The sequence below is a fragment of the Crinia signifera genome, unplaced genomic scaffold, assembly GCF_055691185.1.
Source record: "Crinia signifera unplaced genomic scaffold, ASM5569118v1 HAP2_SCAFFOLD_94, whole genome shotgun sequence".
Taxonomy (NCBI): Eukaryota; Metazoa; Chordata; class Amphibia; order Anura; family Myobatrachidae; genus Crinia; species Crinia signifera.
Window position 1 is genome coordinate 447,822 of NW_028142850.1, and position 13,089 is coordinate 460,910.

The window sequence follows — 13,089 nt, forward strand, 5'->3', positions numbered from 1 at the left end:
TCTGGAACCTGTGATGAAATGTTCCTGACTTAGCAAGGTGCTTGGGGGTTGAAGCCGGAACCGACGGATGAGATGTTCTGGCCGTGACGAGGTGCTTTTGGAAGTGAAAGCTGGAACCGACGCATGAGATGTTCTGGCCGCGACGGTATGCTTTTGGGAGTGAAAGCCGGAACCGACGCATGAGATGTTCTGGCACGCGACGAGGTGCTTTTGGGAGTGAAAGCCGGAACCGACGCAAGGAATGTTCCGGTCGCGGCGTGTGAGTTACTTATTTTCTACAAAAGTAGGTGAAAATTGTTATTTCCACCTACTTTGGTAAAAAAAATGTGATCATTTATAGGCCTCATATACCACTTTCACACCGCTGTACCCTTTCACATTAGATTAAGGTGTGAAAGCCGGAAACCGACGCATGAGATGTTCTGGCCTGCGACGAGGTGCTTTTGGGAGTGAAAGCCGGAACCGGTGCAGGAAATGTTATAACACTTGATTGGGGTGTGAAAACTGGATCTGGCGAATAACTTGTCCATATGCAGCTATGTGCCTGGAGGGTAAAAGCTGGAACCTGTGAATGAAATGTTCCCACCTTGGCAAGGTGCTTGGAAGGGGTTGAAGCCTGAACCGACGTATGAGATATTCTGGCTGCGACGAGGTGCTTTTGGGGGTGAAAGTTGGAACCGGCGCAATAAATGTTCTGGCCGCGGCGTGGTGTTTGGGGGTGAAAGCCGGAAGCGGCGCATGAAATGTTCCGGACGTGTTGAGGTGCTTTGGAGAGGTGCCAGATCCGGAGCATGAGATTGTCATGCTTTTGCGATGGGCTTGAAGGCGGGTGAAAGCCTAAACTGGCGCATGAGATGTTCCAGGCACTGTGAGGTGCTTTGGGGGGTGATAGTCCCTGACAGCTCCTCAAGACTGGCTGCTGCAGAGCACATACCCGGCGACCTGCTCAGTTTGTTAAACTGAGTAACGGGTCCACAGTTAAGGGTCTTATATGTGCTGTAGCATGTATTTGCAATCACTGGGGCAGGAACTGATAAGGATGACTTGTGTTGTCTGTATAGTACTGCATTTATGTGTGTTACGATGTAAGACACATTATTAATAAATATGCATGTATGTCATGAACATATTATCAAGCCTCTTTCTTCTTTTTTTTCAGGTAGACCTTCTCCACGAATGAATTGTGATGTCAACTACTTACCCAGCTACGTCTCTGGACTACTGTGACATCATTTTTACTACAGCATATTCCAAACGTCAAATTGCAGGAGCAGCTACCCACAACAGGTAAGCAGGCGCGATAATATCTTCCTGGCATACATGTATATTTATCAAATATGTATGGTCTTCCTTAAATTATGTTTAAAGTTTGATGAATTGAGGTCCTTATATTATTTTATGCAGACAGCGAGCCAAATCAGGGCTGATATCAGTGCGGGAGATAGCAGTGATATTGTCTGCATTGCTTTTTTATTGAATGTCAGTAATACTTTTTTCTACTAAAGTAGGTGAAAATAATAATTTTCACCTACTTTGGTAAAAAAAAAAAGTGATAATTTATAGGCCCCATATACCACTTTCACACCGCTGTACCCTTTCACATTTGATTGGGGTGTGAAAACCGGAACCGGCGAATAGCTTGTTATGTACGCGGCTATGTGCCTGGAGGGTAAAAGCTGGAACCTGTGAATGAAATGTTCCCACCTTGGCAAGGTGCTTGGGGGGTAAAGCCGGAACCGACGGATGAGATGTTCTGGCCACGACGAGGTGCTTTTGGGAGTGAAAGCCAGAACCGACGCATGAGATGTTCTGGCCTGCGACGAGATGCTTTTGGGAATGAAAGCTGGAACCGACGCAGAAAATGTTCTGGCTGCGGCGTGATGGTTGGGGGGTGAAAGCCAAAAACGGAGCATGAGATGTTTCGGCCGCTGTGACGTACTTATTTTCTACAAAAGTAAGTGAAAATGATCAATTTCACCTACTTTGGTAGAAATTAAGTGATAATATATAGTCCCCATAAACCACTTTCACACCACTGTACCCTATCACACTTGATTGGGATGTGAAAACTGGATCCGGCAAATAACTTGTCCATATGCAGCTATGTGCCTGGAGGGTGAAAGCTGGAACCTGTGAATGAAATGTCACCGCCTTGGCAAGGTGCTTTTGTGGGTGAAACCTGGAACCGGCACAAGAAATGTTCCGGCGTGATGGTTGGGCAGTGAAAGCCGGAACCGGCGCATGAGATGTACCGACTGCTGCAAGGTACTTATTTTCTACAAAAGTAGGTGAAAATTGTTATTTTCACCTCCTTTGGTAAAAAAAAGTGATAATTTTTAGACCCCATATACCACTTTCACACCGCTGTACCCTTTCACATTCGATTGGGGTGTGAAAACCGGAATCTGGGAATAACTTGTACGCAGCTATGTGCCTGGAGGGTAAAATCTGGAACCTGTGATGAAATGTTCCTGACTTAGCAAGGTGCTTGGGGGTTGAAGCCGGAACCGACGGATGAGATGTTCTGGCCGTGACGAGGTGCTTTTGGAAGTGAAAGCTGGAACCAACGCATGAGATGTTCTGGCCGCGACGGGATGCTTTTGGGAGTAAAAGCCAGAACCGACGCATGAGATGTTCTGGACGCGACGGGATGCTTTTGGGAGTGAAAGCCGGAACCGACGCATAAGATGTTCTGGCCTGCGACGAGATGCTTTTGGGAATGAAAGCCGGAACCGACGCAGAAAATGTTCCGGCTGCGGCGTGATGGTTGGGGGGTGAAAGCCAAAAACGGAGCATGAGATGTTTCGGCCGCTGTGTGGTACTTATTTTCTACAAAAGTAAGTGAAAATGATAAATTTCACCTACTTTGGTAGAAATTAAGTGATAATATATAGTCCCCATAAACCACTTTCACACCACTGTACCCTATCACACTTGATTGGGATGTGAAAACTGGATCCGGCAAATAACTTGTCCATATGCAGCTATGTGCCTGGAGGGTGAAAGCTGGAACCTGTGAATGAAATGGTACTGCCTTGGCAAGGTGCTTTTGTGGGTGAAACCTGGAACCGGTGAAAGGAATGTTCCAGTAGCGGCGTGGTGGTTTGGCGGTGAAAGCCAAAACCGGCGCATGAGATGTACCGGCTGCTGTGAGGTACTTATTTTCTACAAAAGTAGGTGAAAATTGTTATTTCCACCTTCTTTGGTAAAAAAAATTTGATCATTTATAGGCCCCATATATTACTTTCACACCGCTGTACCCTTTCACATTCGATTGGGGTGTGAAAATCGGAACCTGGGAATAATTTGTTCCGTACACGGCTATGTGCCTGGAGGGTAAAAGCTGGAACCTGTGAATGAAATGTTCCCGACTTGGCAAGGTGCTTGGGGGGTTAAGCTAGAACCGACGGATGAGATGTTCTGGCCACGACGAGGTGCTTTTAGGAGTGAAAGCCAGAACCGACGCATGAGATGTTCTGGACGCGACGGGATGCTTTTGGGAGTGAAAGCCGGAACCGACGCAGAAAATTTTCCGGCCAAGGCGTAATGGTTGAGGGGTGAAAGCCAAAAACGGAGCATGAGATGTTCCGGCCGCTGTGACGTTCTTATTTTCTACAAAAGTAAGTGAAAATTATCATTTTCACCTACATTGGCAGAAATGAAGTGATAATATATAGGCCCCATATATCACTTTCACACCATTGTACCCTATCACACTTGATTGGGATGTGGAAACTGGATCCGTCGAATAACTTGTCCATACAGTATGCAGCTATGTGCCTGGAGGGTGAAAGCTGGAACCTGTGAATGAAATGTCACCGCCTTGGCAAGGTGCTTGGGGGTAAAGCCGGAACCGATGGATGAGATATTCTGGCCGCGGCGAGGTGTTTTTGGAACTGAAAGCTGGAACTGACGCATGAGATGTTCTGGACGCGACGGGATGCTTCTGGGAGTGAAAGCCGGAACCGACGCAGAAAATGTTCTGGCCACGGCGTAATGGTTGGGGGATGAAAGCCAAAAACAGTATGAGATGTTCCAGCCACTGTGAGGTACTTATTTTCTATAAAAGTAAGTGAAAATTATCATTTTCACCTACATTGGTAGAAATGAAGTGATAATATATAGGCCCCATACATCACTTTCACACCATTGTACCCTATCACACTTGATTTGGATGTGGAAACTGGATCCGGCGAATAACTTGTCCATATGCAGCTATGTGCCTGGAGGGTGAAAGCTGGAACCTGTGAATGAAATGTCACCGCCTTGGCAAGGTGCTTTTGTGGGTGAAACCTGGAACCGGCACAAGAAATGTTCCGGCGTGATGGTTGGGCAGTGAAAGCCAGAACGGGCGCATGAGATGTACCGACTGCTGCAAGGTACTTATTTTCTACAAAAGTAGGTGAAAATTGTTATTTTCATCTGCTTTGGTAAAAGAAAAGTGATAATTTTTAGACCCCATATACCACTTTCACACCGCTGTACCATTTCACATTCGATTGGGGTGTGAAAACCGGAATCTGGGAATAACTTGTACGCAGCTATGTGCCTGGAGGGTAAAATCTGGAACCTGTGATGAAATGTTCCTGACTTAGCAAGGTGCTTGGGGGTTGAAGCCGGAACCGACGGATGAGATGTTCTGGCCGTGACGAGGTGCTTTTGGAAGTGAAAGCTGGAACCGACGCATGAGATGTTCTGGCCGCGACGGTATGCTTTTGGGAGTGAAAGCCGGAACCGACGCATGAGATGTTCTGGCACGCGACGAGGTGCTTTTGGGAGTGAAAGCCGGAACCGACGCAAGGAATGTTCCGGTCGCGGCGTGTGAGTTACTTATTTTCTACAAAAGTAGGTGAAAATTGTTATTTCCACCTACTTTGGTAAAAAAAATGTGATCATTTATAGGCCTCATATACCACTTTCACACCGCTGTACCCTTTCACATTAGATTAAGGTGTGAAAGCCGGAAACCGACGCATGAGATGTTCTGGCCTGCGACGAGGTGCTTTTGGGAGTGAAAGCCGGAACCGGTGCAGGAAATGTTATAACACTTGATTGGGGTGTGAAAACTGGATCTGGCGAATAACTTGTCCATATGCAGCTATGTGCCTGGAGGGTAAAAGCTGGAACCTGTGAATGAAATGTTCCCACCTTGGCAAGGTGCTTGGAAGGGGTTGAAGCCTGAACCGACGTATGAGATATTCTGGCTGCGACGAGGTGCTTTTGGGGGTGAAAGTTGGAACCGGCGCAATAAATGTTCTGGCCGCGGCGTGGTGTTTGGGGGTGAAAGCCGGAAGCGGCGCATGAAATGTTCCGGACGTGTTGAGGTGCTTTGGAGAGGTGCCAGATCCGGAGCATGAGATTGTCATGCTTTTGCGATGGGCTTGAAGGCGGGTGAAAGCCTAAACTGGCGCATGAGATGTTCCAGGCACTGTGAGGTGCTTTGGGGGGTGATAGTCCCTGACAGCTCCTCAAGACTGGCTGCTGCAGAGCACATACCCGGCGACCTGCTCAGTTTGTTAAACTGAGTAACGGGTCCACAGTTAAGGGTCTTATATGTGCTGTAGCATGTATTTGCAATCACTGGGGCAGGAACTGATAAGGATGACTTGTGTTGTCTGTATAGTACTGCATTTATGTGTGTTACGATGTAAGACACATTATTAATAAATATGCATGTATGTCATGAACATATTATCAAGCCTCTTTCTTCTTTTTTTTCAGGTAGACCTTCTCCACGAATGAATTGTGATGTCAACTACTTACCCAGCTACGTCTCTGGACTACTGTGACATCATTTTTACTACAGCATATTCCAAACGTCAAATTGCAGGAGCAGCTACCCACAACAGGTAAGCAGGCGCGATAATATCTTCCTGGCATACATGTATATTTATCAAATATGTATGGTCTTCCGTAAATTATGTTTAAAGTTTGATGAATTGAGGTCCTTATATTATTTTATGCAGACAGCGAGCCAAATCAGGGCTGATATCAGTGCGGGAGATAGCAGTGATATTGTCTGCATTGCTTTTTTATTGAATGTCAGTAATACTTTTTTCTACTAAAGTAGGTGAAAATAATAATTTTCACCTACTTTGGTAAAAAAAAAAAGTGATAATTTATAGGCCCCATATACCACTTTCACACCGCTGTACCCTTTCACATTTGATTGGGGTGTGAAAACCGGAACCGGCGAATAGCTTGTTATGTACGCGGCTATGTGCCTGGAGGGTAAAAGCTGGAACCTGTGAATGAAATGTTCCCACCTTGGCAAGGTGCTTGGGGGGTAAAGCCGGAACCGACGGATGAGATGTTCTGGCCACGACGAGGTGCTTTTGGGAGTGAAAGCCAGAACCGACGCATGAGATGTTCTGGCCTGCGACGAGATGCTTTTGGGAATGAAAGCTGGAACCGACGCAGAAAATGTTCCGGCTGCGGCGTGATGGTTGGGGGGTGAAAGCCAAAAACGGAGCATGAGATGTTTCGGCCGCTGTGACGTACTTATTTTCTACAAAAGTAAGTGAAAATGATCAATTTCACCTACTTTGGTAGAAATGAAGTGATAATATATAGTCCCCATAAACCACTTTCACACCACTGTACCCTATCACACTTGATTGGGATGTGAAAACTGGATCCGGCAAATAACTTGTCCATATGCAGCTTTGTGCCTGGAGGGTGAAAGCTGGAACCTGTGAATGAAATGTCACCGCCTTGGCAAGGGGCTTTTGTGGGTGAAACCTGGAACCGGCACAAGAAATGTTCCGGCGTGATGGTTGAGCAGTGAAAGCCGGAACCGGCGCATGAGATGTACCGACTGCTGCAAGGTACTTATTTTCTACAAAAGTAGGTGAAAATTGTTATTTTCACCTCCTTTGGTAAAAAAAAGTGATAATTTTTAGACCCCATATACCACTTTCACACCGCTGCACCCTTTCACATTCGATTGGGGTGTGAAAACCGGAATCTGGGAATAACTTGTACGCAGCTATGTGCCTGGAGGGTAAAATCTGGAACCTGTGATGAAATGTTCCTGACTTAGCAAGGTGCTTGGGGGTTGAAGCCGGAACCGACGGATGAGATGTTCTGGCCGTGACGAGGTGCTTTTGGAAGTGAAAGCTGGAACCAACGCATGAGATGTTCTGGCCGCGACGGGATGCTTTTGGGAGTAAAAGCCAGAACCGACGCATGAGATGTTCTGGACGCGACGGGATGCTTTTGGGAGTGAAAGCCGGAACCGACGCATAAGATGTTCTGGCCTGCGACGAGATGCTTTTGGGAATGAAAGCCGGAACCGACGCAGAAAATGTTCCGGCTGCGGCGTGATGGTTGGGGGGTGAAAGCCAAAAACGGAGCATGAGATGTTTCGGCCGCTGTGTGGTACTTATTTTCTACAAAAGTAAGTGAAAATGATAAATTTCACCTACTTTGGTAGAAATTAAGTGATAATATATAGTCCCCATAAACCACTTTCACACCACTGTACCCTATCACACTTGATTGGGATGTGAAAACTGGATCCGGCAAATAACTTGTCCATATGCAGCTATGTGCCTGGAGGGTGAAAGCTGGAACCTGTGAATGAAATGGTACTGCCTTGGCAAGGTGCTTTTGTGGGTGAAACCTGGAACCGGTGAAAGGAATGTTCCAGTAGCGGCGTGGTGGTTTGGCGGTGAAAGCCAAAACCGGCGCATGAGATGTACCGGCTGCTGTGAGGTACTTATTTTCTACAAAAGTAGGTGAAAATTGTTATTTCCACCTTCTTTGGTAAAAAAAATTTGATCATTTATAGGCCCCATATATTACTTTCACACCGCTGTACCCTTTCACATTCGATTGGGGTGTGAAAATCGGAACCTGGGAATAATTTGTTCCGTACACGGCTATGTGCCTGGAGGGTAAAAGCTGGAACCTGTGAATGAAATGTTCCCGACTTGGCAAGGTGCTTGGGGGGTTAAGCCAGAACCGACGGATGAGATGTTCTGGCCACGACGAGGTGCTTTTAGGAGTGAAAGCCAGAACCGACGCATGAGATGTTCTGGACGCGACGGGATGCTTTTGGGAGTGAAAGCCGGAACCGACGCAGAAAATTTTCCGGCCACGGCGTAATGGTTGAGGGGTGAAAGCCAAAAACGGAGCATGAGATGTTCCGGCCGCTGTGACGTTCTTATTTTCTACAAAAGTAAGTGAAAATTATCATTTTCACCTACATTGGCAGAAATGAAGTGATAATATATAGGCCCCATATATCACTTTCACACCATTGTACCCTATCACACTTGATTGGGATGTGGAAACTGGATCCGTCGAATAACTTGTCCATACAGTATGCAGCTATGTGCCTGGAGGGTGAAAGCTGGAACCTGTGAATGAAATGTCACCGCCTTGGCAAGGTGCTTGGGGGTAAAGCCGGAACCGATGGATAAGATATTCTGGCCGCGGCGAGGTGTTTTTGGAACTGAAAGCTGGAACTGACGCATGAGATGTTCTGGACGCGACGGGATGCTTCTGGGAGTGAAAGCCGGAACCGACGCAGAAAATGTTCTGGCCACGGCGTAATGGTTGGGGGATGAAAGCCAAAAACAGTATGAGATGTTCCAGCCACTGTGAGGTACTTATTTTCTATAAAAGTAAGTGAAAATTATCATTTTCACCTACATTGGTAGAAATGAAGTGATAATATATAGGCCCCATACATCACTTTCACACCATTGTACCCTATCACACTTGATTGGGATGTGGAAACTGGATCCGGCGAATAACTTGTCCATATGCAGCTATGTGCCTGGAGGGTGAAAGCTGGAACCTGTGAATGAAATGTCACCGCCTTGGCAAGGTGCTTTTGTGGGTGAAACCTGGAACCGGCACAAGAAATGTTCCGGCGTGATGGTTGGGCAGTGAAAGCCAGAACGGGCGCATGAGATGTACCGACTGCTGCAAGGTACTTATTTTCTACAAAAGTAGGTGAAAATTGTTATTTTCACCTGCTTTGGTAAAAGAAAAGTGATAATTTTTAGACCCCATATACCACTTTCACACCGCTGTACCCTTTCACATTCGATTGGGGTGTGAAAACCGGAATCTGGGAATAACTTGTACGCAGCTATGTGCCTGGAGGGTAAAATCTGGAACCTGTGATGAAATGTTCCTGACTTAGCAAGGTGCTTGGGGGTTGAAGCCGGAACCGACGGATGAGATGTTCTGGCCGTGACGAGGTGCTTTTGGAAGTGAAAGCTGGAACCGACGCATGAGATGTTCTGGCCGCGACGGTATGCTTTTGGGAGTGAAAGCCGGAACCGACGCATGAGATGTTCTGGCACGCGACGAGGTGCTTTTGGGAGTGAAAGCCGGAACCGACGCAAGGAATGTTCCGGTCGCGGCGTGTGAGTTACTTATTTTCTACAAAAGTAGGTGAAAATTGTTATTTCCACCTACTTTGGTAAAAAAAATGTGATCATTTATAGGCCTCATATACCACTTTCACACCGCTGTACCCTTTCACATTAGATTAAGGTGTGAAAGCCGGAAACCGACGCATGAGATGTTCTGGCCTGCGACGAGGTGCTTTTGGGAGTGAAAGCCGGAACCGGTGCAGGAAATGTTATAACACTTGATTGGGGTGTGAAAACTGGATCTGGCGAATAACTTGTCCATATGCAGCTATGTGCCTGGAGGGTAAAAGCTGGAACCTGTGAATGAAATGTTCCCACCTTGGCAAGGTGCTTGGAAGGGGTTGAAGCCTGAACCGACGTATGAGATATTCTGGCTGCGACGAGGTGCTTTTGGGGGTGAAAGTTGGAACCGGCGCAATAAATGTTCTGGCCGCGGCGTGGTGTTTGGGGGTGAAAGCCGGAAGCGGCGCATGAAATGTTCCGGACGTGTTGAGGTGCTTTGGAGAGGTGCCAGATCCGGAGCATGAGATTGTCATGCTTTTGCGATGGGCTTGAAGGCGGGTGAAAGCCTAAACTGGCGCATGAGATGTTCCAGGCACTGTGAGGTGCTTTGGGGGGTGATAGTCCCTGACAGCTCCTCAAGACTGGCTGCTGCAGAGCACATACCCGGCGACCTGCTCAGTTTGTAAAACTGAGTAACGGGTCCACAGTTAAGGGTCTTATATGTGCTGTAGCATGTATTTGCAATCACTGGGGCAGGAACTGATAAGGATGACTTGTGTTGTCTGTATAGTACTGCATTTATGTGTGTTACGATGTAAGACACATTATTAATAAATATGCATGTATGTCATGAACATATTATCAAGCCTCTTTCTTCTTTTTTTTCAGGTAGACCTTCTCCACGAATGAATTGTGATGTCAACTACTTACCCAGCTACGTCTCTGGACTACTGTGACATCATTTTTACTACAGCATATTCCAAACGTCAAATTGCAGGAGCAGCTACCCACAACAGGTAAGCAGGCGCGATAATATCTTCCTGGCATACATGTATATTTATCAAATATGTATGGTCTTCCGTAAATTATGTTTAAAGTTTGATGAATTGAGGTCCTTATATTATTTTATGCAGACAGCGAGCCAAATCAGGGCTGATATCAGTGCGGGAGATAGCAGTGATATTGTCTGCATTGCTTTTTTATTGAATGTCAGTAATACTTTTTTCTACTAAAGTAGGTGAAAATAATAATTTTCACCTACTTTGGTAAAAAAAAAAAAAGTGATAATTTATAGGCCCCATATACCACTTTCACACCGCTGTACCCTTTCACATTTGATTGGGGTGTGAAAACCGGAACCGGCGAATAGCTTGTTATGTACGCGGCTATGTGCCTGGAGGGTAAAAGCTGGAACCTGTGAATGAAATGTTCCCACCTTGGCAAGGTGCTTGGGGGGTAAAGCCGGAACCGACGGATGAGATGTTCTGGCCACGACGAGGTGCTTTTGGGAGCGAAAGCCAGAACCGACGCATGAGATGTTCTGGCCTGCGACGAGATGCTTTTGGGAACGAAAGCTGGAACCGACGCAGAAAATGTTCCGGCTGCGGCGTGATGGTTGGGGGGTGAAAGCCAAAAACGGAGCATGAGTTGTTTCGGCCGCTGTGACGTACTTATTTTCTACAAAAGTAAGTGAAAATGATCAATTTCACCTACTTTGGTAGAAATGAAGTGATAATATATAGTCCCCATAAACCAATTTCACACCACTGTACCCTATCACACTTGATTGGGATGTGAAAACTGGATCCGGCAAATAACTTGTCCATATGCAGCTATGTGCCTGGAGGGTGAAAGCTGGAACCTGTGAATGAAATGTCACCGCCTTGGCAAGGAACCGGCGCATGAGATGTACCGACTGCTGCAAGGTACTTATTTTCTACAAAAGTAGGTGAAAATTGTTATTTTCACCTACTTTGGTAGAAATGAAGTGATAATTTTTAGACCCCATATACCACTTTCACACCGCTGTACCCTTTCACATTCGATTGGGGTGTGAAAACCGGAATCTGGGAATAACTTGTACGCAGCTATGTGCCTGGAGGGTAAAATCTGGAACCTGTGATGAAATGTTCCTGACTTAGCAAGGTGCTTGGGGGTTGAAGCCGGAACCGACGGATGAGATGTTCTGGCCGTGACGAGGTGCTTTTGGAAGTGAAAGCTGGAACCGACGCATGAGATGTTCTGGCCGCGACGGTATGCTTTTGGGAGTGAAAGCCGGAACCGATGCATGAGATGTTCTGGCACGCGACAAGGTGCTTTTGGGAGTGAAAGCCAGAACCGACGCATGAGATGTTCTGGCCTGCGACGAGATGCTTTTGGGAATGAAAGCTGGAACAGACGCAGAAAATGTTCCGGCTGCGGCGTGATGGTTGGGGGGTGAAAGCCAAAAACGGAGCATGAGATGTTTCGGCCGCTGTGAGGTACTTATTTTCTACAAAAGTAAGTGAAAATGATAAATTTCACCTACTTTGGTAGAAATTAAGTGATAATATATAGTCCCCATAAACCACTTTCACACCACTGTACCCTATCACACTTGATTGGGATGTGAAAACTGGATCCGGCAAATAACTTGTCCATATGCAGCTATGTGCCTGGAGGGTGAAAGCTGGAACCTGTGAATGAAATGTCACCGCCTTGGCAAGGTGCTTTTGTGGGTGAAACCTGGAACCGGCACAAGAAATGTTCCGGCGTGATGGTTGGGCAGTGAAAGCCGGAACCGGCGCATGAGATGTACCGACTGCTGCAAGGTACTTATTTTCTACAAAAGTAGGTGAAAATTGTTATTTTCACCTCCTTTGGTAAAAAAAAGTGATAATTTTTAGACCCCATATACCACTTTCACACCGCTGTACCCTTTCACATTCGATTGGGGTGTGAAAACCGGAATCTGGGAATAACTTGTACGCAGCTATGTGCCTGGAGGGTAAAATCTGGAACCTGTGATGAAATGTTCCTGACTTAGCAAGGTGCTTGGGGGTTGAAGCCGGAACCGACGGATGAGATGTTCTGGCCGTGACGAGGTGCTTTTGGAAGTGAAAGCTGGAACCAACGCATGAGATGTTCTGGCCGCGACGGGATGCTTTTGGGAGTAAAAGCCAGAACCGACGCATGAGATGTTCTGGACGCGACGGGATGCTTTTGGGAGTGAAAGCCGGAACCGACGCATAAGATGTTCTGGCCTGCGACGAGATGCTTTTGGGAATGAAAGCCGGAACCGACGCAGAAAATGTTCCGGCTGCGGCGTGATGGTTGGGGGGTGAAAGCCAAAAACGGAGCATGAGATGTTTCGGCCGCTGTGTGGTACTTATTTTCTACAAAAGTAAGTGAAAATGATAAATTTCACCTACTTTGGTAGAAATTAAGTGATAATATATAGTCCCCATAAACCACTTTCACACCACTGTACCCTATCACACTTGATTGGGATGTGAAAACTGGATCCGGCAAATAACTTGTCCATATGCAGCTATGTGCCTGGAGGGTGAAAGCTGGAACCTGTGAATGAAATGGTACTGCCTTGGCAAGGTGCTTTTGTGGGTGAAACCTGGAACCGGTGAAAGGAATGTTCCAGTAGCGGCGTGGTGGTTTGGCGGTGAAAGCCAAAACCGGCGCATGAGATGTACCGGCTGCT